Raw genomic sequence first — 22422 nt, forward strand, 5'->3', positions numbered from 1 at the left:
TCGGCAAGCGGTATTGTCGGGAGCCAGTCACGCCTAGGGGTTATTTTCGGATGTGACAGACTGATTTTGAAATTATCCCTCTTTTCATTGAGTAAGAAATCATTTATAAATAGCAAATATTGACCAAAAGGAAAAGCTGAAAAGGATTGAAGGTATGCCATCTTTTAAATTTGTTTTATCTTTTACTTGTAGAAATCAAAATCTCAATTTTGCCCCAAATTTGTCAATGGACTCTAGTCAAAGTATCCAATGTGGGTTGACCGAATGCCACACGAATCCTGCACCCTTCTCATGTCGACACGGGTTCAGCAGCAACAAAGAAGAGTCTGCACAACTTACATTACCTGCTACTTCCATCAAAAAGTTCCAGGGTAACTCCATAAACCAGAGACTCAGAAAATGGGAAGAAATCAACCAACCTTTTTGTGCCTTAGTTGGAATTTGAACCCTGGTCATGACTGCTGAGTTATAACCTTGATCGCCTTACTCGTAAACGTATTGTTTAATTCTCTTAACACATATAGATTTCATATGATAATGCTCTTAAAGGATGATGTGTGCCGTCCTCTGTACACTACCAAACTTAATCTTGAATTTTTTAGTCTAAAAGGACGGTGCAATCACCCTTCAAGAACATTACCATGTGAAGCTTGTAAACATTAGGAGACTTTAAAACACGGGTAACGCAATTTATGATAGATATTAAACTATGAAACTCAAAACCAACCACTACACTTATGAGAGAGCAGAAAAGGTGATTTTTGACCATGCATGTAAATGAAAAACCATGATTTATCTGTAGTTTCAATGACAGGATATAAAATATCAAATGCCAATTACATATAACAATTTAGGGTCACAAATCGCAACCTTTAGGTAAATCAAAATTCTCTGCATCATACCTCAAAATCAGCCATATTAATGCTGAGATTCGCCATCTCTTCAGGTGACCATGGCTTTCTTCACCATTGCCAATTCTCCTAAAAGCTCAACCTTCCTCACGTCTATTATCCTTTTCATTGCCAGGTTACCTTCCTTGTTAGTTAGAGCAGCCAAGTCAGCTCCGATAAATCCTGGGGTTGAGCTAGCTATCTTCATGACATCAAATGCACCTTCAACTCTTAGGTTACGTGTAAGCAGAGACAAAATTTGCGCCCTTGCATTTTCATCAGGAATACCCAAGGCAATTTCACGGTCAAATCGTCTAGGCCTCCTCAATGTTGGGTCAATAGCATCAGGTCTATTTATGGCCCCAATTACTAGGACATAGCCAGGTCCACGATTAGATCTGTCTGATTTTGCTTCACTATTTCTTTTATCAGAAGGTAAAGCACTTTCCTCTGCATCATTAGGTTTTACAACTCTATGTGACTCATCCATGCACTGTGTTACAATGTGCTGCTCTATTTCTTTCTGTGAATTTTCTATTTTGGAAGCAATTGCATCAATCTCATCAATAAATACAATAGAAGGTGCCGTTCGGTATGCCTTTGAGAACAGTTCCTTATGTTCTCTTCTGATGCACCTGAAATTGAGAACTACCCAATTAAAATGCCCTTAGGTTGACAGCAATAAGAAAAGGCACACCCACTCCTCAGAACACTCAACAAGACTGTCATAATACTGAATGATGCACCATGATTGCTGTTAAAATAGCAGGCTTACGGATCCCCACGAATATACTCCAAAGTGGACATTGGGAGCATATTCATTTTCTATGGGGTAACACACTTCAAATATGCCCAGCGTAAATAGTAACAACAACAACAACATGCCCAGTGTAATCGCACAAAGTGGGGTAGGGTAGGTGCACACAGACCTTACCCCTGCCCTAGAGGTAGAGAGGCTGTTACCGATAGACCCTCGTTTCGATGATACACAGACAAAAGATAATAGATGATAGTGGTGTGAAGTGAAACAAAATCAAATATCAAACAGTTAAACCAATTCTATGATAAATTATGCTAGCGAACATACAAAATAATGACGTGAACAATCAAATAGAGCAAAGAATCAGTTTCACCTGAAACTCCAGAGACCAACTCAATAGCTGAAAGTTTATAAAATGGAACACGAGTCTCATCAGCAATAGCATGAGCTAGCTTTGTTTTGCGACAGCCAGGCGGGCCATGGAAGAGTATCCTAACTCCCAGATGCTTAGTCAACTGAGGATGATACAATGGAACAATTACCTCCATTTTCAATTCCTCCAGTACTCCATCCATTCCTCCTAAATCCTTAAACCTTGGACCATCAAGACTCCCATCACTACCCCCCAAACCTTTCCTTCTCTCTAACTCCTCCTTCTAAATCCCTAGTAACTCCGTTTCTTCTTCCTCCTCCTTTAGACAACATATCAATCTTCTTCCTCTTTTCATTAGTATTTTTATGAACAACCTCGTACTCAATTTTTTTCGACTTTTGAGGAATTACTATTCGCCTGTTGATTGTGCGTATGTCGAAGCATCGACTTCATTAAATCAGGTTTTTCTTCCAATTTCTCTCCATAAATAGCATCGGAAGACGAAGTATATGCTTCTTCATCTTCATCATCGCTTTCGGAAGTAGTAGGAAGAGTCGTCAACGATGAGTCCTCCCCTTCCTGCTTCTCTTTCTGGCTATTCATTATGTGTTTCTTAAGCAAACGCTGCTCGATGTCTTCTCTTTTAGTTTCTTTTTTGGAGGCATTACTTGTTCTGTTTCAGTTCGGAGCTGGAGAACTTCCTGGACGTGTTTCGTAAAAGGCTGTAACTTTTCATGCGAAGGACGATGAAAGTGGCCTCCTTCATCCACCGCCGCTGCATCCTCCCCTTTCCATCGCTAAATTTTAGATTTGGCTAATGGAGGTTTAGTTCTTTCTTTGGGGTTTTAGGTCCCTGCTGGAACTCCACATCCATTTTTGTTGCTCATGTTTTCAGCTTTTTTCAATTAATTTTTTTATGTAAAAAAAAAAAAAAAGGAAAATGATCAAATTTAAGTCTCAAGTTTATAAAATTCTTTACAAAATTCTACTCCCTCCGTTCCAAATTATGTGTTGTTATTTGAGCGGACACGATATTTAAATAATAAGTATTGACTTTCTTAAAGTTACAAAATTACTCTTTTAAAAAAAATAATAATATTTGAAATCAAGTGGGACCACTTTTAATTGAAAAACAAATAAAAAAGGAGTAATCGTATTTAAAATCAAGTGGGACCACTAAGGGTAAAATTATAATTGTGTTTTTAAAAACTTACCAAATAAGGAAAGACGACATTCTTTTTGGGATGGGCCAAAAAGAAAATGGAGACACATAATTTGAGATGGAGGGATTATTATATTTTGAAGTCAAATTTACGCTTTTTGTCATACTATAGGGTCAGATTTATCCAATGCTTTGAAAAATTGGCTAAATATACCCTTAATCATACCTTTAGATCAAATTTATCTTTGATATCATACTTTAGGAACAAACCTACTCTCGTTGTTAAGAAACTTTTTACACATACCTTCCTTTAATAGAAAGGCTCAAATCAACGTTTTATATGCTCAATTTTAAAAAATAAAAACATTCTAATCTAACTCGTCCAATTTAACTCGAGCCACAAAAAAGACACAAAATAAATACAACTCACTCTCAATTCTGTTGGTCGAATTCTTTCAATGAGCAAATATACTTCTCTTTCAACGTGTAGCACTGGTAGGTTATTTATAAATGAACCTGTAACACCCCGTACTTTCGAGATAGAATCAAGACCGTCTTCCTTATGCGTATAGACCCAAATTAGATGATTCCTTGCTAATATATGTGTGGTGATTAATCTTATAGTGTAATAATACCTTTGACCATGAATTGAGTTCACAAAAATTCCCTAACTCTACGACGAGTTGAAAACATTTCAATCAAATAAGTTTTAGTATTTGTTTAAACTTGGGTAAACTTTCATCAGGCATAACTCCTAGAATATGGTGAATTAGAGGGCCTACTATATATCAAATGAAAGGTCGTCTAATTATCTTTCCAATGATACTAATTTTGCCAAAAGCCGACATCCGAGTAAGAAGTTATGGCTTTGGAAAGTGGAGTGTGTCGCCTAGCATAGGGTGGCACACCCTAACTTATGCCATAAGGTGTGCGACACACACACTAATGTGTGCGATAAAGTGTGCGCCGCACAACCTATCTTATGCGATAAGGTGTGCGCTGTATTCATATTGACCCAAGTGACTTAAACACTCCGTTTTGGGGCAAAATGGTCCTTTTCCCACCCATATATAGTCCATAAACACGGAATTTATTTCCAAAACAACCAAAATACACTCTTTTCTCCAAATCTCTCAAGAACTAACCCTTAGGGTCTCAACCAAAATATCAAGATCCCTCAAAATTCAACCGGGGGTTTTCAAAATTGATTAAAGATTTGGAATCCCCAAATCGTAGGCTTCAAGAATCATCCATCAAATTCCTAATTCGAGGTACGTGGGGTTTTCCTATAAATTCATGGGCAAAGAAACATTCTTTAATTCATACTAAGGATTTATAAATCATGTTTTAAGAAAGGGGTTTCGAATTTATGGACATATTCATGTGTTAATGATATTGTTTTGGTCTTTAGGCCTTCCCCCAAATTGATTGGAAAATTATATATTTTTGTATGAATGTATTTAAGGATGAATATTCAATTGAGAGCATGAATTATAATGAACTCCTCTATTGTTATGATCTTTCTCATCTTTCATATGATATGAATTGTTTTAAATTGCATCTTAAAAAGGATGTTATGAAATGTTTTGAATGAAGTTATATTTGAATTATGATTTCGAGTTCAAAAGAGAGAGGGTTGTTTATGTTGTTGAATGTTGAAAATATTCATATAATGAAAAAGTGCATGATTTTTTCAAAAGCAAACGACCACCATATGTTTGAATAATTTGAGCATAGTTTTGACTCGTGTTTTCGGAACATGAAATCTTTTATATTGTTTGCACGTTTGGGTGGTCCGAACTGTGTTTTAATGAAAGAATTATGCATGATGCATTATGGATTAGAAATAGGACTTCTAAGTCTTGGTGTGACGACACCAATTCAGATTATGCCATGATAATTTCATAACAGAATAGAATGCATGTTTGAAATTAGACTTTTCAGATGTTGAAACTAGAAAATTGCATGATTCAGAACAGGATAAAATTGGGCATAAAGAGATCTTAGGTGGTTCCCCAAAGAAGGCACGATTTTAGACAACTCATTGCCTAAAACCGTGATTTGCCGATCCGGGTATATTATATTACGCTGGCCTAGTGCCGTGTGGCGTATCAGAATAGAAACTCCAACCCTTGTGGCACACTTGGGTTGGGTGCTTCCCTGCCGAGTCAATGGCGAATTTCATACAGCCCGTGGGATTTTAGAATTGTAAGGGTGTACCACCCAGCTCAAAATTAATATGAAGAACAGAAATTGCATTGACAAGAATAATTTATGATTTTCAGAAAGGGTGCCCATGTGTTTCGAAAACTTTTTTATGTAAGATGTTTTGACAAATTGCTCTCCATTATTTTATTTATATAAAAGCTTTATTTTGGAATGCTTTGCTTGCCCGTACTTTTATGCTGACCCCCCCCCCCCTTTCTACATTCTAAGGCAGGTCCAGATAAATAGTTGATATTTCAGATCACAGATCAGATTGTGCAGTGCTGAGCCTTCTATGGTCCAGAAGGCCTGGTTATTTAAGATATTTATCCTTAGTTATGTTTTGGTCGACTGGGGCCTTGTCCCAGTTTTCAGATAGTTTGTTTAGTTCATAGTAGAGATTTCACAGACTGAGTCAGACATTATTACTATTCAGATATATTTTAAATTTCAGTTTTCAGTATTATGATCACTTTTAAATTGACCATGCTTCCATATTATATGTCTATTTCCTTATTATCTTTTATTTAGTGAATGTTGTTCATGATTACTAGATAGAGAAGGGTGTTCCGAGCCATCATGGTTCAGAATACTCGTCACGGCTAGGGCCCTGGTTCTAGTCATGACAAACTTGGTATCAGAGCACAGTTTATGGTCCCAAAGTGTCTGTGAAATTGCGTTAGGTAGAGTCTTGTTTATGGGTGTGTAGCGCGCCACACTTATAAGCAGGAGGCTACTAGGCATTTAGAAATTTCTCTCTTTCTTCATGTTCTAGTTCATGCTATAGAGTCAGAATGTCCCTCCTTCATACTTCAATTCGTGCTATGATGTCGCCGATACGAAAGAAAACTTATCCTAATTCTTTTCATTACTATGAAAACTTACCCTAATTCTTTTCATTACTTTGGTGTTTTCAGATAATGCTCTCAGATTTACTAATCGAAATTTTTAAAAGTCACACAAAGGGCTTGAAAAGATCTCTCTGAAGTGTCATAAGTCCCTCAAGTTTAAAATTGTGATTGTTGGAACTGTATTTTCGCCCGAGTGGTAGTATAAGTTAAAGTATCGGTGCCATGACCTATTGGTAGTGAAATTAGACAAAGAAGTTGGTGATATTAAGTCACAAGGTTAGAGGTCAGAGTGAGGGTGACCTTTGTGTAACTAAATATTTATAGACAAATAACCATTAATTGAGAATGATTTACCATTTTTTTTAGTGGTAGACTAATGTGGTAGTACCATTTGCGGATTGTATGGTAGTCCGTGGAGGAAGTGTTTGACTCAGATTTTTATTTATACAGAGTAAGATGTGTATCCTTAGATCATTGAATATTGTATCTCAATTTTCTATTTCTTGTAATATGTGATCTTGTTATCATAGTGTTTTTGACAAAAAAAAAAATCAAAGTCTAGTGAAGCCATGTGGGGCTCTTTCTATTCACTAGCATAGTTGGTTTGTTAGTCATTTCATTTTCTTGTTCAAAACACAAAAATCAAAGTCTAGTAAAGCCATGTGAGGCCTATTTCAATTCACTAGAAACTTGTTGTTCAACTTTTGTTCTTGTGTTGGTTGAATATTTGTATAGTCGAATCTTTTCGCAGGAGATTGAGTTGGTAATAAAGTGATACGTCCTTGTGTGTTAGTTTAGTAGAAGGTAGAGAAGGAGTTATTAGTTAAGGTGAATTGTTGTCTACTTGATGTATGAAAATGGCTAGATGAGCCAGTAAGTAATAATTATAGACTCATGGTTTCTTGTGAAATTCGAAGGTAATTTAAATGTACGCCTGGGCAAGTAAGTGTGATGTGAGAAAGCCGTATAAGTAGACAGGATTGTATGGGGTTATAATATAAGATTAAGGTTGACCATGCCTATTACGTGACTTTACCCCCCCCCCCCCCCCGACCTACTTTTCATTGGTAGTTGTAAACTAGTACTACTTGTGAGAAGGTATGTAGTAGATTTTTGAGGTATTTGGATAGAATGTCCTAATTTGACGGACTGGTATATTATGTGGCCTTCTTCATTGGTGGTAAATGATTGATGCTAGACTATTGACTTGAATTTAATGTAGGATGTGGATGTAAGAATAGTGTCTTAAGATTAATAATGTATGCTTGTGAGAATTATGTGTCAGGTTGGGTTGTAAATCATTCTTAGCACTAGACATTAATTTTGAATAGTTGATGTCCATAAAGGTGGATGTGATGATTTCTTGGTTAATGATACTAGTTATATTGAAGTGATCTAATAGGCTTGAATGGTGTATGTAATAGATTAAGTTTATTTGATTCGTAACAAAGTACGATGTTGTATGTATGAGGTAGAAGTAAGCCCAAGGTGATATAGAGTTGCGGCATTTTCTAAGACTATTACATGTTGCGTGTGGCTAGTAGACATAGTAGTACCGTTAAGTTCCTAGGTAAGGTTTCTTCTATGATATAAGTTATGCGATTAACGGTCTAATGTTAGAAGGTTAAGTAGTGTAGAGTCCATGTTTAAGTGATAAGAAAGGAGAATGTGTATGTATGCTCATGAGAGTGAGAGTTTTAGGTTGATGACGATTGAGAATAGCAAAAATTTAAGAGTAGCATTCTAGAAAAGCAATGCTTTTAGAGTATGTGTTAAGTAGTCATAATTCTACATCGTTTTCTCAATTTGTTGTTACTCAGTAACGGGCTTAGAGGGATTACAACTTGAATGATTCCCTTTTTCTAAGTGTTAAAGAAAATGACTTAGTTACATTTTGATCTCCCAATCTTTGATGATTTTATTTTTTACCTTTCCGACCTCCGATTTTAGATTTTCTTGTTGATTCATGATCGGAGAAGTCAAGGGTACATCTTGGGTGAGTTTTGGAATTTTTTTTAGCGTCGTTTAGGGCATGTTTGGATGCCCAAAATAGTGGCATCATGCTATATGCATGCGTTGCATGGTCTAGTGTTGTGCGATGTAGCATGCAATGCATGCTCCAGTCCGGTGGGATAGAGAATGTGATGCATGCTCTGCTGCACGTACCTAGGAATTTCAGCATTTACACTCCATCTCATAAAGGGCATTTGGGTCAAATTCCACCCACATTAATTTGGCCTAAATACAAAATTTGAGTAGCAAAACAGCACTTTAGCCCCAAATTAATATTCTTCCCAAATTGAAATTATCCTTCCCTGCCAAGAACATAAATCCTAACTCTTAAGTGTTTAGAGGTGTGTATGTCCATACCTATAATGATGTTAGTCATGAGTGGATGATCTTGGGGTTAGAGGAAGTTATGATTAGTATCCCCGAAAGGGGGATGATGTCCCAAAAGGAATTTAGTGTCTTTATGTTAAATTATTGAGGGAAGTTTGTGTTCATGTTTATATCGATATCCCCTATTGTATTGAGAATTGTGGTTATAGATTGATAAGAAGTTAAGTTCTCAAGTCTAGGATTGTGACTTTAATCTAAGGGGGAGATGGTGAGTTAAGGTAGTTTTCGAATCTTTCTCATTGTGGAAAGTTTGGGAAGAGTCATGATGGACCTCCTCCTATTCAAGTGTGTTCCACTTACTTCAGTTTAAGAGTTCATGCTACTAATGTCTTACGCATTCAAGACTTGCCGAAGTCTAATATTTGTGTTCACTATGTAAGTCAAGTCATGTTTCGACGTCCAAACAAGAAGCAATAATGTACCTCAGTGACCCAATACTCCAAGTATCCGAGCCATAGGCTATGTTGCTCATGATCCAAATCTATGTCTCATGACATGCTCGGTCCTAAGGAAATATGTTTCTGTATGTTGCAGAATCATTTTATGTCGAAATTAGCCAAAGTGATAAAGTCTATGCTAACTCATGGAAAATTTTCAGCTCCTTGAATGGGGAGCAATCACTTTAAGTGAAATCCTTACCTTTGTTGTTAGTGACATAAATTTTGGCTTTATGCCACATAGCTCATGATATGTGCATCCATATTTCTCATTTTGATCTATTCTAAGGGAACCACCATGGGTTGTGTCCGTGCCAAACTACCCTTTACTTATGATCCAGACGCTTGATATCGGAAGCACTCCGTGCCTATTGTATCGTATCTTCACTTCATGTCCCTTCTCTAATAGTGCAATAAGTATGTGTGATGGTCTGATAATGTTACTTTCATTCATGATGTTTATGCTCGGGTCCCTTAATGACCCTCCATATGTTCGTATGATGGTGGTTGTGGAAGTGTAGTAGTGAGTTAGGTATGGGAGTAGATATTCTTGAAGGTGAGAAATTAGATGTGATTCTCGAGCTGAGGTTATAGGGGAAAGGAAAAGGAAGGATTTGAACTTTTGTTGTATAAAATAGCAAAGAAGAAAAAAAATGTAGTGAAACTATTTGTAAGAGTAATTGAAATTGTTGGCCTTAGTGGGGAGAGATCCATGTAGTGGGTATAGTAATGACAGGCTTAAATGCGTAACATAAAAAGAAAGCACCATAGCGCAAATGCGTGAGTACAACTAAAGTGTTGAGTATACGTGGGGATAGGCTTAATGCATGGGGTTTATATGCATGAACATGCTGACTAATATGAACGTGAGAATACATACATACATACATGCATACATACATAACTGCTACTGAACTCGTGGAGATACTGACTACTTGAGTTTGAACTCTGAAAATATGAGTTTTGTGATACTGAGATACTGAATGACTGTATCTAACAGTCCTAATTCTGGGGAAAACTATCTGAGTTCCAAACTGTATCTGAACATCTAAGTCTGAGATCAGTCCTAGCTAACGAGTGATCTCTGAAACTGATAATAAGAATTCTTGACTGAATCTGAGATTGAGATCAAGCCTGTCTTTCGGGTGACCTCTAGATCTAATAATAATCATCTGAATATGGGACCAAGCCTATCTGATGGGATGGTCTAGAAATCAATGGAACTATCTGAGTTCCTTACTGAGATCGATGACTGTATCTGACAGTCCTGATTCCTGATTTCTACTCTGAAGACTAATATTGAAACTGTAACTGTAACTGTGAATATGGGAGGTAGTAACCTAACCGACATGCCCTGATAGTGTACTGGTGGGGTCCAATCTTTGCCCTAATTGGAAAGGTGTCAATACCGTGCCATGGGTAGAGACCTCTACTATGGTCAAGCCTCTCTGACAGGTGACCTTGAACAGGAAATCAAGCCTAAGGCAATATAATAGTCAATTATAGCCTTAATCTGATGGGTGACTCCTGTGCTACTCTGGCTACGCAGTTCTGGAGTACAGGGATTGCTGCTAATGGCTCTGCCTTTATAACGGGAAAAACCGCCATCCCTGCACTCGCTTGGTGATAGTCCCTACTCCCAACTGAAAGACTCGAAAAAGATTAACTACGCTGAACTGACTAACTGAACTGAACTGATTTATAAACTGATTAACTGAGCAGATAATATTTTCTTAGCTGAGCTAAGCTGAATTCATTGAGTACCGTTGACTGACGGAAAAGCTACTTGAGATCTGAGGTCTGACTGAGAGTACTGAAACTACTTGTACTACTGAACTACTGAGATTTCTGAGTTTTTCTAAGTCACGTGACTAACTGAAATCTATAGAGCATAGCTTGACTGAGGATGTCTTGAAACATGACACTAGCTCTATGTAACGCCCCGCATTTTGGGCTACAATATAGACCATAATTGCGATGCGTTGTTAATCCCAAAGCCATAAAATCCTATGCCGATACGGCATGCTAATTATTGGGTGGCATGTGAATCCACTCAAGCTTGAATTTAGGCCAAAAAGGTCCTTCAACTCAAGGACAAGTTGAAACTATTTCGATCGACTACGTTTTAGTGGACGTTGTAAAGTGTGTCAGTTTCCATTGACCATAAATCTCTGTATATATCGAATTAGGAAACCTACTATGCTTTAAATGATAGGTATTTGAGTTATATTTCCAACGATACCAATTTGGCTAAAATCCAACACCCGAGCAAGAAGTTATGGCCTTTCAAAGTGATAAGCGTCGCCTAACCAATCGCCCATAGCCACTGGAAAGCATAGGCAATAACCTAGGCGGCGCCTATGTAAACATAGGCGATAGCCTAGGCAGCACCTATGTGAACATAGGCAATGGGATGGGCGGCGCCTATGTAAAGAATTCTAGTGACTTAAACACTCCGTGTTGGGGACAAAGTGGTCCTTTTCCACCGTTACTTAGCCCTAAAACACGAGATTTAGTTCCAAGGACCCCAAAATACATATTCATTCATCAAAAGTGCTCAAAGATTCTCCTTAGGGTTTCAAAATAAAAACCCAAATAGTTCAAGATTTGACCGTAGGTTTTCAAAGATAATTACATATTTGGAATCACCGATCTGCAAGCTTCAAGAAACATCTATTATCCTTGGAAATAGAGGTACGTGGGGTTATCTAAAAAATCTCATGGGTGTAGTTTTTATGAACATGCATGCTTTAAATGGGGGTTTTCAATCAAATGCTAATAACTTGCTTTCAATATGATTTCCAAGTCATCTTTCTTTTTGTCATGGGAATTGTTTGCCTATATACTTCAATGGTTGAAACCATGCATATCTGATTTGAGATTTTCCATGGAAGTTTGATAAATATGAATGGTAAATTTCTTCCAAATTCCCATGATATTGTCTTGATACCCCATATTATATTGTGGTCAACAAAACAGAGCATGAATTTGAAATAAATATTGTTCACCATTTGTAAATGATGAAGCACCTTGGTTTTTATATGATTATGCATATGTGGATGTGATATTGATGACTTGCAAGTCGGGTATGATGATACCCTATAGAATACGATATGTGATTGAATAAGATAAAATTTGAATGCATTGATTTTACATGAGGAAGGTGGATGCCCAAAGAAGGTATTTGAGATATAAGGGCTCATCGCTGGGAAATGTGTTTGCCGACATGGAGTTTGGTACCAGGCTAAGTGATCTTATGTACTTGACTTTATGTCATTCCCAAATTGGGACTATAGGTAGGAGCTCGGGCTAAGTGATGTTGGGCACTACCATTGGGTCAAGACACATGCTTCGTGGTCTTGTGTGTCTCTCCCTCACTTATACTCTAATCTCGGCGGCAACCGAGGTTTGACAGTTAATGTAAATTATGTAGGGTATTCCACCTAGCTCAGTTGCATTTCATTATTTTTGAGAAAACCATTGCATTACACCCATGTGTTTTGAAATGATTTGATACGAAATTGCTTTATAATGGCTCTCAAATATATATTGTAAAAACATTATGTTTTGTTTTGATATCTCTGCGTGCCAGTACTTTTGTGCTGACCCCCTCCCCTTTCCAACCTCTCAGGTTCAGAGGCTCAGTCTAGGGGTCAAGAGAATCAGTAGATCATCCAGACAGAATTGTAGAGACAAGTGGTGAGCCTTCTATGTTTCGGAAGGTCTTATGTCCTGCAGTCCCTTTTTCTTATATTCGGTTTTGGGGTCTACTGAGGGCCTTGTCCCAGTTTATTTACGGTTACTTGACTTAGTCATTTGTTAGAGATTTTTGCAGATAGTTGTTTAGAGGTTAATTGATGTTGAGGGAACCTTATCTCCCAGTTATTGTTTCTTTTCATATTTATGACCATGTTTCCGAATTATTGTGTTTTTCCGCAATACTTTGATCATATGAATTAGGTGCATGATTACTAGACAGATAGGGGTGTTTCCGGCCTCCATGGTTCGAAATGCTCGTCATGGCCAGGCCCTGGTTCGGGTCGTGACACTCTAGGCACACAACTATAGTTTTCGGGTACAAGTACCCCCAGGACTCGATGGAAGGAAACTGACACACATGACTGACTTGATTATAAGAGTAGAGTCCACAATTCACAATATCATAAGTAAGGATTTCATAATAAGAATGATTCTCAACAAACTAACACATGAACGGGAATGCACACAACATGTATATACTTGCATGGCTTCAATAACATGGTCATTCCATATCACAACAATATCATGAGCATCTCATACAACATCTTCAATTCAAGACAATAGCATGGGGATCACGTTGAACATAAACTTACAACATGGAATAGTCATTTAGGACTTATTATGTCATAAAAGCATGATTTCTATTCCCTTAGGTATTTTCACAAACACCTTACATACACATCTTAGGCATAGGTGGATTCATCAAAATTACAAATATTCAACCACCAATTTCACATATTTATACATTAAATACCACCATATCCTCACACAAAACATACAAAGATCCCATCTTAGGCAACATCAAACTCCAACCACATGAACATCAACCACCAACAACTTAAACATCATAACACATAATTTATAAGATGGTTCTTGAGCTTTATGGACGAAAGGAGTCCATGAATCAACTCACGCATACCTTAGAAGAAAGATTCTTGATGATTGACGGAGGAATTTCCTTGAAATTAGATCTTCAAGCTTAATTATGCAACCATAGTTGTTTTTTTTCTCTTTTAGTGCTCTTTTATGATGAACTTAAGATGTTAGTAGGGTTGTAATATAATTAGGAGCTATATATTTCGTTGGGTTAAGTTTAGGGATGTGTAAGGAGTGTTAAAAGACTTAATTACCCTCAAAATAACTCAAAATGGAGTGTTTTTCGCACTTGGAACTGACTTAGGTGGTGCCCAAGTAATCGCACAAGATAGGTTGGGCGGAGCCTAACAAATCGCCTAAGTTTGGTTGGGCGGCACCTAACCAATCGCATACCCTTACTGTCTCTCACGAAAATGGGCATAACTTTTTGCTCGGGTATTGGATTAAGACAAAATTGGTATCGTTGGAAAGATAATTCGATTCTCTATAATTTGGTGGGTATAAATATGCAGAAATACCACATTAACATTAAGTTATACTCATTCAAATATGACCCTTACGAAATCAAACACTAAAACTTGATGGATTCAAAAACTCTTAGCTTGTATTACCTTAAGTGACTCATATGAACATGCTTAACACATCATAAGATATCTTATCACTAGGATACTCATTTTAAGTCATGTACTCAAGTATGAATCACAGGATAGGAGATTTCATATATAGAAAAAATAGTTCGTCTCCTAGCTTAGAAACATGCGGGGTATTACAGTATTACAGTGGAAAGTCAAATTTGTATAGTTAGACGCGTATGGGGAAAATTGTAAGTTTGAAATGATTAGGCATGTAATTTATTGTTTGGGGCGTAGGCAAATAATGTCTCCAAGCTTAAGTCTTTTAATTGTATCTTGAAGATGGAGAAGGATAATATTTGTACGTCTGGAGAGATTTTCATCTCATGAATTGTACCAATCTTAATCAGGCCGAGGATTCTTAGAAAAAATTCATATCTTACAATGCTTTAATCATGTGCCATAAAACACATGCCAAGATCATGTCGATGCCATGTTTCATTATCTCTTGTTTCGTTCTGTCACAGTTCACTAGGAGTTATCATGAAGCTTGTTCACTTCCTTCACATATTTTGTAGAGGAAAAATACTTAATGCTATATTACGTTCTTTATTCTACATTTTTAGAGCTCCAAAAAGTCCCTACCCACCATTCGAGGACGAATGATCCCAATGGGTAGATAATGGAACACCCCGCACTTTTGGGATAGAATCAAGACCGTCGTCCTTATGCGTATAGACCCGAACTAAATGATTCCTTATTAATATATGTATGGTTATAAATCCTATAGTGTAATAATATCTTTGACTATTAATTGAGTTCACAAAAATTCCCTAACTCTAAGACGAGTTGAAAAATATTTCAATCGAATAAGTTTTAGTGGATGTTTAAACTTGGGTCAACTTTTATTGAGCATAACTCCTAGAATATGATGAATTATAGGGTGTAATATATATCAAATGAAAGGTCTTCACATTATCTTTCCAACGATACTAATTTTGCCAAAATCCAACATCCGAGCAAAAAGTTATGGCTTTGCAAAGTGGAGTGTGTCACCCAGCATAGGGTGTGCGACGCACACCCTAACTTATGCCATAAGGTGTGCGACGCACACACTAATGTGTGCAATAAAGTGTGCATCGCACAACCTATATTATGCGATAAGGTGTGCGACGCATACATATTGACCCAAGTAACTTAAACACTCTGTTTTTTGGGGCAAAATGGTCCTTTTCCCACCCATATATAGTCCATAAACACAGAATTCATTTCCAAAACAACCAAAATAACTCTTTTCTCCAAATCCCTCAAGAACTAACCCTTAGGGTCTCAACCAAAATATCAAGATCCCTCAATATTAAATCGTGGGTTTTCAAAGTTGATTAAAGATTTGGAATCCCTAAATCGTAGGCTTCAAGAATCATCCATCGAATTCCTAATTCGAGGTACGTGGGTTTTTTCTAAAAATTCTTGGGCAAAGAAACATTCTTTAATTCATTCTAAGGATTTTCAAATCATTTTTAAGAAAGGGGTTTCGAATTTATGGACATATTCATGTTTTAGAAGCGTTAATGATGTTGTTTTGGTCTTTAGGCCTTCCCCCAAATTGATAGGAAAATTTTATATATATATATATATATATATATGTATGTATGTATGTATGAATATGTTTAAGGATGAATATTCAATTGAGAGCATGAATTATAATGAACCCCTCTCTTGTTATGATGTTTCCCATCTTTCATATGATATGAATTGTTCTAAATTCCATCTTGAAAAGCATGTTATGAAATGTTTTGAATGATGTTATATTTGAAATATGAGTTCGAGTTCAAAAGAGAAAGGGTTGTTTATGTTGTTGAATGTTGAAAATATTCATATAATGAAAGAGTGCATGATTTTGACAAAAGCACATGACCACCATATGTTTGAATAATCTTTGCATAGTTTTGACTCGTGTTTTTGGAACATGAAATCTTTTATATTGTTTGCACGTTTGGGTGATCCGAACTGTGTTTTAATGAAAGAATTATGCATGATGCATTATGGCTCAGAAATAGGACTTGCAAGTCTTGGTGTGACGACACTAATTCAGATTATGCCATGATAATTTCATAACAGAATAGAATGCATGTTTGAAATCAGACTTTTCATATGTTGAAACTAGAAAAATGCATGATTCAGAGCAGGATAAAATTGGTCATAAAGAGAGCTGAGGTGGATTTCCGAAGAAGGCACAAGTTCAGAAAACTCGTTGCCCAAAACCGTGATTTGCCGATCTGCATATATTATATTACGCTGGCCTAGTGTCTTGTGGAGTATCAGAATAGAAACACAAACCCTTGCAGCACACTTGGGTTGGGGGCTTCCCCACCGATTCAATGGCGGATTCCATAAAGCCTGTGGGATTTTAGATTTGTAAGGGTGTACCACCTAGCTCAAAATTAATATGAAGAATAAAAACTGCATTGTCAAGAATGATTTATGATTTTCAGAAAGGGTGCCTATGTGTTTCAAAAACTATTTTATGTATGATGTTTTGATAAATTGCTCTCCATTATTTTATTTATATAAAAGTTTTATTTTGGAATGCTTTGCGTGCCAGTACTTTTGTGCTGACCCCCCCTCCTTCCAGGTTCTTAGGCACAGTCTAAGGGTCCAGATAAACAATAGATATTTCAGATCACAAATCAGATTGTGCAATGGTGAGCCTTCTATGGTCCAGAAGGCTTGGTTATTTTAGATATTTATCCTTAGTTATGTTTTGGTCGACTGGGGGCCTTGTCCCAGTTTTCAGACAGTTTGTTTAGTTCATAGTAGAGATTTCACAGACTGAGTCAGAATTATTACTATTCAACTATATTTTGAATTTCAGTTTTCAATATTATGATCACTTTCAGATTGACCATGTTTCCGTATTAGATGTCTATTTCTAAATTATCTTTTATTAAGTGAATGTTGTGCATGATTACCAGATAGAGAAGGGTGTTTCGGGTCATCATTGTTCGGAATGCTCGTCATGGCTAGGGCCCCAGTTTGGGTCATGAAAGAACCAAAAGTAAACTGTCTTCATCAGTTACACATTAAAAGCTCCGTCAGTTACAATCTATCTGTCTTCCACAGTTACACACATTAAAAAAATGCCACTTTCTCCAGCAATTTTACAAACTATTTCATCATCCAGCAATCCCAATTCTCTTTTCAAACTCAGCTCTCAACAATCTAAGGGAATTGATTCAAGAAAACAAGTCTAATCCCTTCTACAGATCTGAAGATCTTCAAACATTTTGAGGTATGTAGAATCATTCATTACTCTTGTTTCTGGACGTTTTACTGTTATCTAATTCAAAAATCAAATTGCTCCCAATTATTTAGGATTACTGAAATCTCTATAGACTTATCTATGAAATTTAAATTGTTAAAGTAAGTAGTTGGAATGTGTTCAGATAACTCTATATCACGTCCTTTCCAAAATTTTGTGAATTATTATACTGTGAAAGATTACAATTTCAAAGTCAAGTGATTACACCTAAGAGCACCCTATTCTTTAAATGAAGTGAGGTCTCAACAAAAGATCGAATTATATAATCTGTTGATCAAAGGTGACCTCTCCTAGTTATTATTGAATTTCTAAAGCTACTCTTTCTTTGACTTCATTGCCAGATTGTATATCCATCTATAACGTGGTTTCTGTACACTGCTCACTTTCAAGCAGTCCTTATCTGATATACCAGTGTTGCAGCCTTGTAGCTACAATATGCTTCTTTACTTATCTGATATACCAGTGTTACAGCCTTGTAGCTACAATATGCTTCTTTACTTTCTTTTTCAACTGCATAATCACAAAACAAGAACCAACGCAGACTACTTATTGTCTCGCTGACTGTTACATCGCTAATTCAAACATATCCTAAAATACTATTAAGTAAATATATTACACAGTATGTAAGAATAGCATCCTCTTCTAGATATTCCCTTTAAACTGTTCAAGGCAGCCTGTCGTTTTGCCACTACTCTGTCTCTATAAACACGAATTACAATTTCTCGGCAGAATTTGGAACAGTGGAAATAACCAGCCTGTAAAATAATCTTTTTCCTCGCCATATGACGACATACAACACCATCACAAACACTCAACTAACTACTTCACCTCTACTGGATTTATTCTTAGCTCAAAAGTATGTCCGTTAGAATTTGTTTTCTAATTTTCCAAATATTTATATGTATCCCAACCAGGCCAATATTCTTCTCCACACATGCCCTGTAACATAATAGAAAAAAAAAAAAGAACTGATGATCAAAAGATTCAGTACCTATGCCGCAGAATACACAATCAAGTTGTACATTTATCCAAAATCTCTAAAGTCTCTCCGTTGTAGCTAGTCTTTTCCATTCTCACCAACCAAACAATTAAGTGGTACATTCATTTTGTGATCTTTAACATAAACTTCTTGGAGTTCTTAAAATAAAGTATATAAAATTTTAAATAGTTTTGATAAGACATCATAACTAGAAACTCCAACTTTTAGCTATAAATTCCAAACCTCATCTAGAACACTTCAAGTTGTTCATTAATTTCATCAAGTGTGGTGGATGCTGTGACATAAAATATTATTATAATGTAACAACACTTTATTATTTGTGACACTCCAAAATGTTTAATAACTATAATAATTCATGAGGTATTATCCCAAAGAGGTTGATTTTCCAAGCACGAGTCCTAAAGGACAAATTCATGATCATTAGCCTAAAATGGCAAACATATGAACTTGAGCCTAAAATTGCTAAATTAGGCTAAATCATGAGACTGAGCTTAACAAGGCTAACATTCTTATCAATTATCAAGAACTAATAAATAAGATAACATTATGAGCATGAGGGAGTTAGTTAGCTGATCGTGAAGGCATAGGTTCAAACGACAAATGTCCGAAACTATGTTTGCCGACATAGGATAGAGATTATTCCGCAAATCATATGACTCTTTTTTATGTGTCCCAAAAAGGGGATAACCATGGATACTTGCTATCAAATTATGTCATGTTATGTTCTGCGCCCGACAAGGTATAGGTTGGCTTAGATGATCGGGCTGAGATTAGATTCCATGCGCTCACATGGTGGTTTATGATGGTTCACTACTTTCTTGCCCAAATAATCAAAGGAATTTAAATCTTACCTTACTTGGTCAATTATAAATTTTCCTTACATTCTTGTTCATTTCTAGATGCCTTCGCTTATATTTGAATTTTATTGTTACTTCTAATCTTTCGTTTTACTACCCTTCTGCAATGGTTTTACATACCAATACATTTTACGTATTGACCATTTTTTGGTGCTACATCATTTCATGATGTAGGTTCTGGCTCTCAAGTCCGCGTTCATGTGCCTCATTAGGATTCCTAACTTTTGCTATTGGTGAGCCTCTTTCCTATCTGGAGGCTGGATGAGATATGATGACTTTTTTTGTATTTTCTTTTCTTTAAGTATTAGTACTTATTAGAGGCTTCAAAAGATGGTGTAGTTGTCAAAAAAACTTTTTAATTTCTATTCTTTATCATGACTATTAGTATTATATAAAATTAAGTGGTGTTAATAAATATTGATGATAATATTTTGCCTTTAAGAAATCTTATTTCAATCTCATATTGTTTCAGTTATACTCTTTCATGTTGGTTGTATTCTCATGTTTTATGATAGAACGTTCGCTCGTACTAGCAATAGTATCGGGTGCGTGTCATGTCTCAGGCCTCGGCTCGGGGCGTGACAATATTCGACCAACAAAATTGATAGAGACTTATATTTATTGTGTTTTTTTTTTGTGGTTCAGGTCGAATCAAACAGATTAGATTAAGATGTGTTTTACTTTTAAAAAATTAGTCATTTAACATTATTGGATTTTTTTGTTAAAATAATAATACATGCGAAAAGTTTGTTAATAACGAGTGTAAATTTGACCTCAAATTATGAAATCAAGAGTAAATTTAAACCTAAAGTATGACGAAATGTATATTTAGTCAATTTTTCAAAGTAGATGAGTAAATTTGGCAACAAAACATCACAGCAAAAACAAATTTGACTCAAAATTAAGATAAAGAATATATTTGACCAATTTTTCAAAATAAAAAGGTAAATTTGATCCTTTTACCTAAAAAAAAAAGGAAAATAATATATAATTTATAAACAGATCCTTTAATTTTGTCTCAAATCACATCTGCACCCTCCAATTTTGGGTGTACATAAACAAAAATTTAAACTTGTATAATATAAACAAATAAACATTTATTTTTGTGAGTCATCGACGCTTGCTGCTAAAATTTACGATTTTGCTAATGGAGGTTTAATTCTTTCCTTTAGGGGTAATTTGGTTGAAAAATAAGTTATCCCAAGATTATTAATCTTGGGATTATCTATTTCGAGATTTGTATCCCAATTTTAAGTAGGGAAGAGAAAAACACTACAATCCCGAAATAATTAATTTCTGAATGAGTTATTCCATGCATTTTGTCCCAACCAAATATGGAATAGACTCTTCTTTTAAATTAATCCCAAAATTAATTATCCTTATCCTTCCTAACAAACTCCCCTTAGGATTTTAGTTCCTTGCCTGTAATACCCCGGGAAATTTTTTGTTGAAATTTTGTGCCTAAACGTGTTGGGTTTTATCTTCTAGAATGAATTATAAATTTTTCGTATGGAATGTCTTAGATTATGTCCCACCATTGCGTAGAGTATCAAATAATATTTCCAACGATATGTGGATCATCCAAAACGGACACCCGAGCGATGAGTTATGAACATTCCGATCGAACCGTGAATAGTAGTGAACAGTAAAACATGCAGGAAAAAGTACTGAGGCCTGACATATTTTTGTTAAAACTTTAAATGATCATAACTCCATGTACATAATGATCAGAGTAATATACTATATATCAACGGAAAGCACTGAGATTCCTCTTTCTAATGAAATTGGTTTCATCCAATTTGTCTATCGGAGCAAAGAGTTATGGTCGATCTACTTCAGCCTCTCAAAAGTAAATTTTTGGATCAACTTCAAACGATCATAACTCCTCGTACACAATGATCTGGGTGAGATACTATATATCAATGGAAATATATGAGAGTCCTCTTTCTAATGAAATTGGTTTCATCCAATTTGAATATCGGAGTAAAACGTTATGGTCGATCTACTTCAGACTATCAAAACAGTCCACCAAAGGACAAATTCGAGAATTTTTTTGAATTTTAGGGGCGTTTTGGTCATTCCCCCTCACCTAAAATCCATCCAAAGCCTATATTAAAGCCTATTAGAAGCATTATATGTTATATTTCAAACTCCCTCAAAAAGAAAACCCTAAGCTCCTACATCCAACTTCAAGAACCTCCAAAGTTCACCATTAATTCTGCAAATTTATTCAAGATTCCAAGTTGCTAGTTCAAGAACTCCAAGAACCATCATTCAAAGGCACGATTAACATCTCAAAAATGAGTATCGATCTAAAGTTCATCATTCAAGGTATGTCGGGTTTTTCAACAAGAACTCTCTTTCGTTCTTGTGCCCAAAAGTACTTTACTTTATAAAGGCATGATTTTTATTTGATTTTTTACGAATTTGAAGCATGAACCCATATCTTATGATGATTATTATGAAATCTTCATGTTTATGATTTTGAAAGATGAATTTACATATGTGGAGATATAAAACATGAATCTTGAACGATAATTATCATGATTTTGATATTTGGGTCATGAATCCCCATTGGAAATTATATTTTTTTTTTTTGAGAAAGTGTGTGTTATAAGCACGTTGATGTTGAATATTTAAGATATTTTGAATGATTTGACCTTTTGGTCTTAATGGAGTTATTTTGAACTCGAGTGTGAAAGAAATCCACAACGTGGTTGATTTTGATAGATGGGAAGCATGATGGCTCCCGATGTATATTTATATATTACTGAAATTGTTTTGCTGTGGATTGTCTTTAAAATGATCTGAGCTAAGTCCAGGAGAAATCCTTAGCACCGAGTGGGAGGTATAAAGCGATCTTACTTCCCTAGGACTACGTCCCCCATAGGAGTGAGCCTGATGCTGATTTATATAGTGATCACTAGTTTGTGTGGATTTGATATCCATAGTCCTACT

The 22422-nt window shown here is 35.9% G+C and overlaps 1 pseudogene; it reads right to left on the reverse strand.

Annotated features, from left to right (window-relative positions):
- Nucleotides 1-143: 143 nt before the first annotated feature.
- Nucleotides 144-18389, reverse strand: LOC107873761 (annotated as a pseudogene).
- Nucleotides 18390-22422: the final 4033 nt, after the last annotated feature.

Source organism: Capsicum annuum, chromosome 6 (assembly GCF_002878395.1).
Source record: "Capsicum annuum cultivar UCD-10X-F1 chromosome 6, UCD10Xv1.1, whole genome shotgun sequence".
In the NCBI taxonomy this organism is placed as follows: domain Eukaryota; kingdom Viridiplantae; phylum Streptophyta; class Magnoliopsida; order Solanales; family Solanaceae; genus Capsicum; species Capsicum annuum.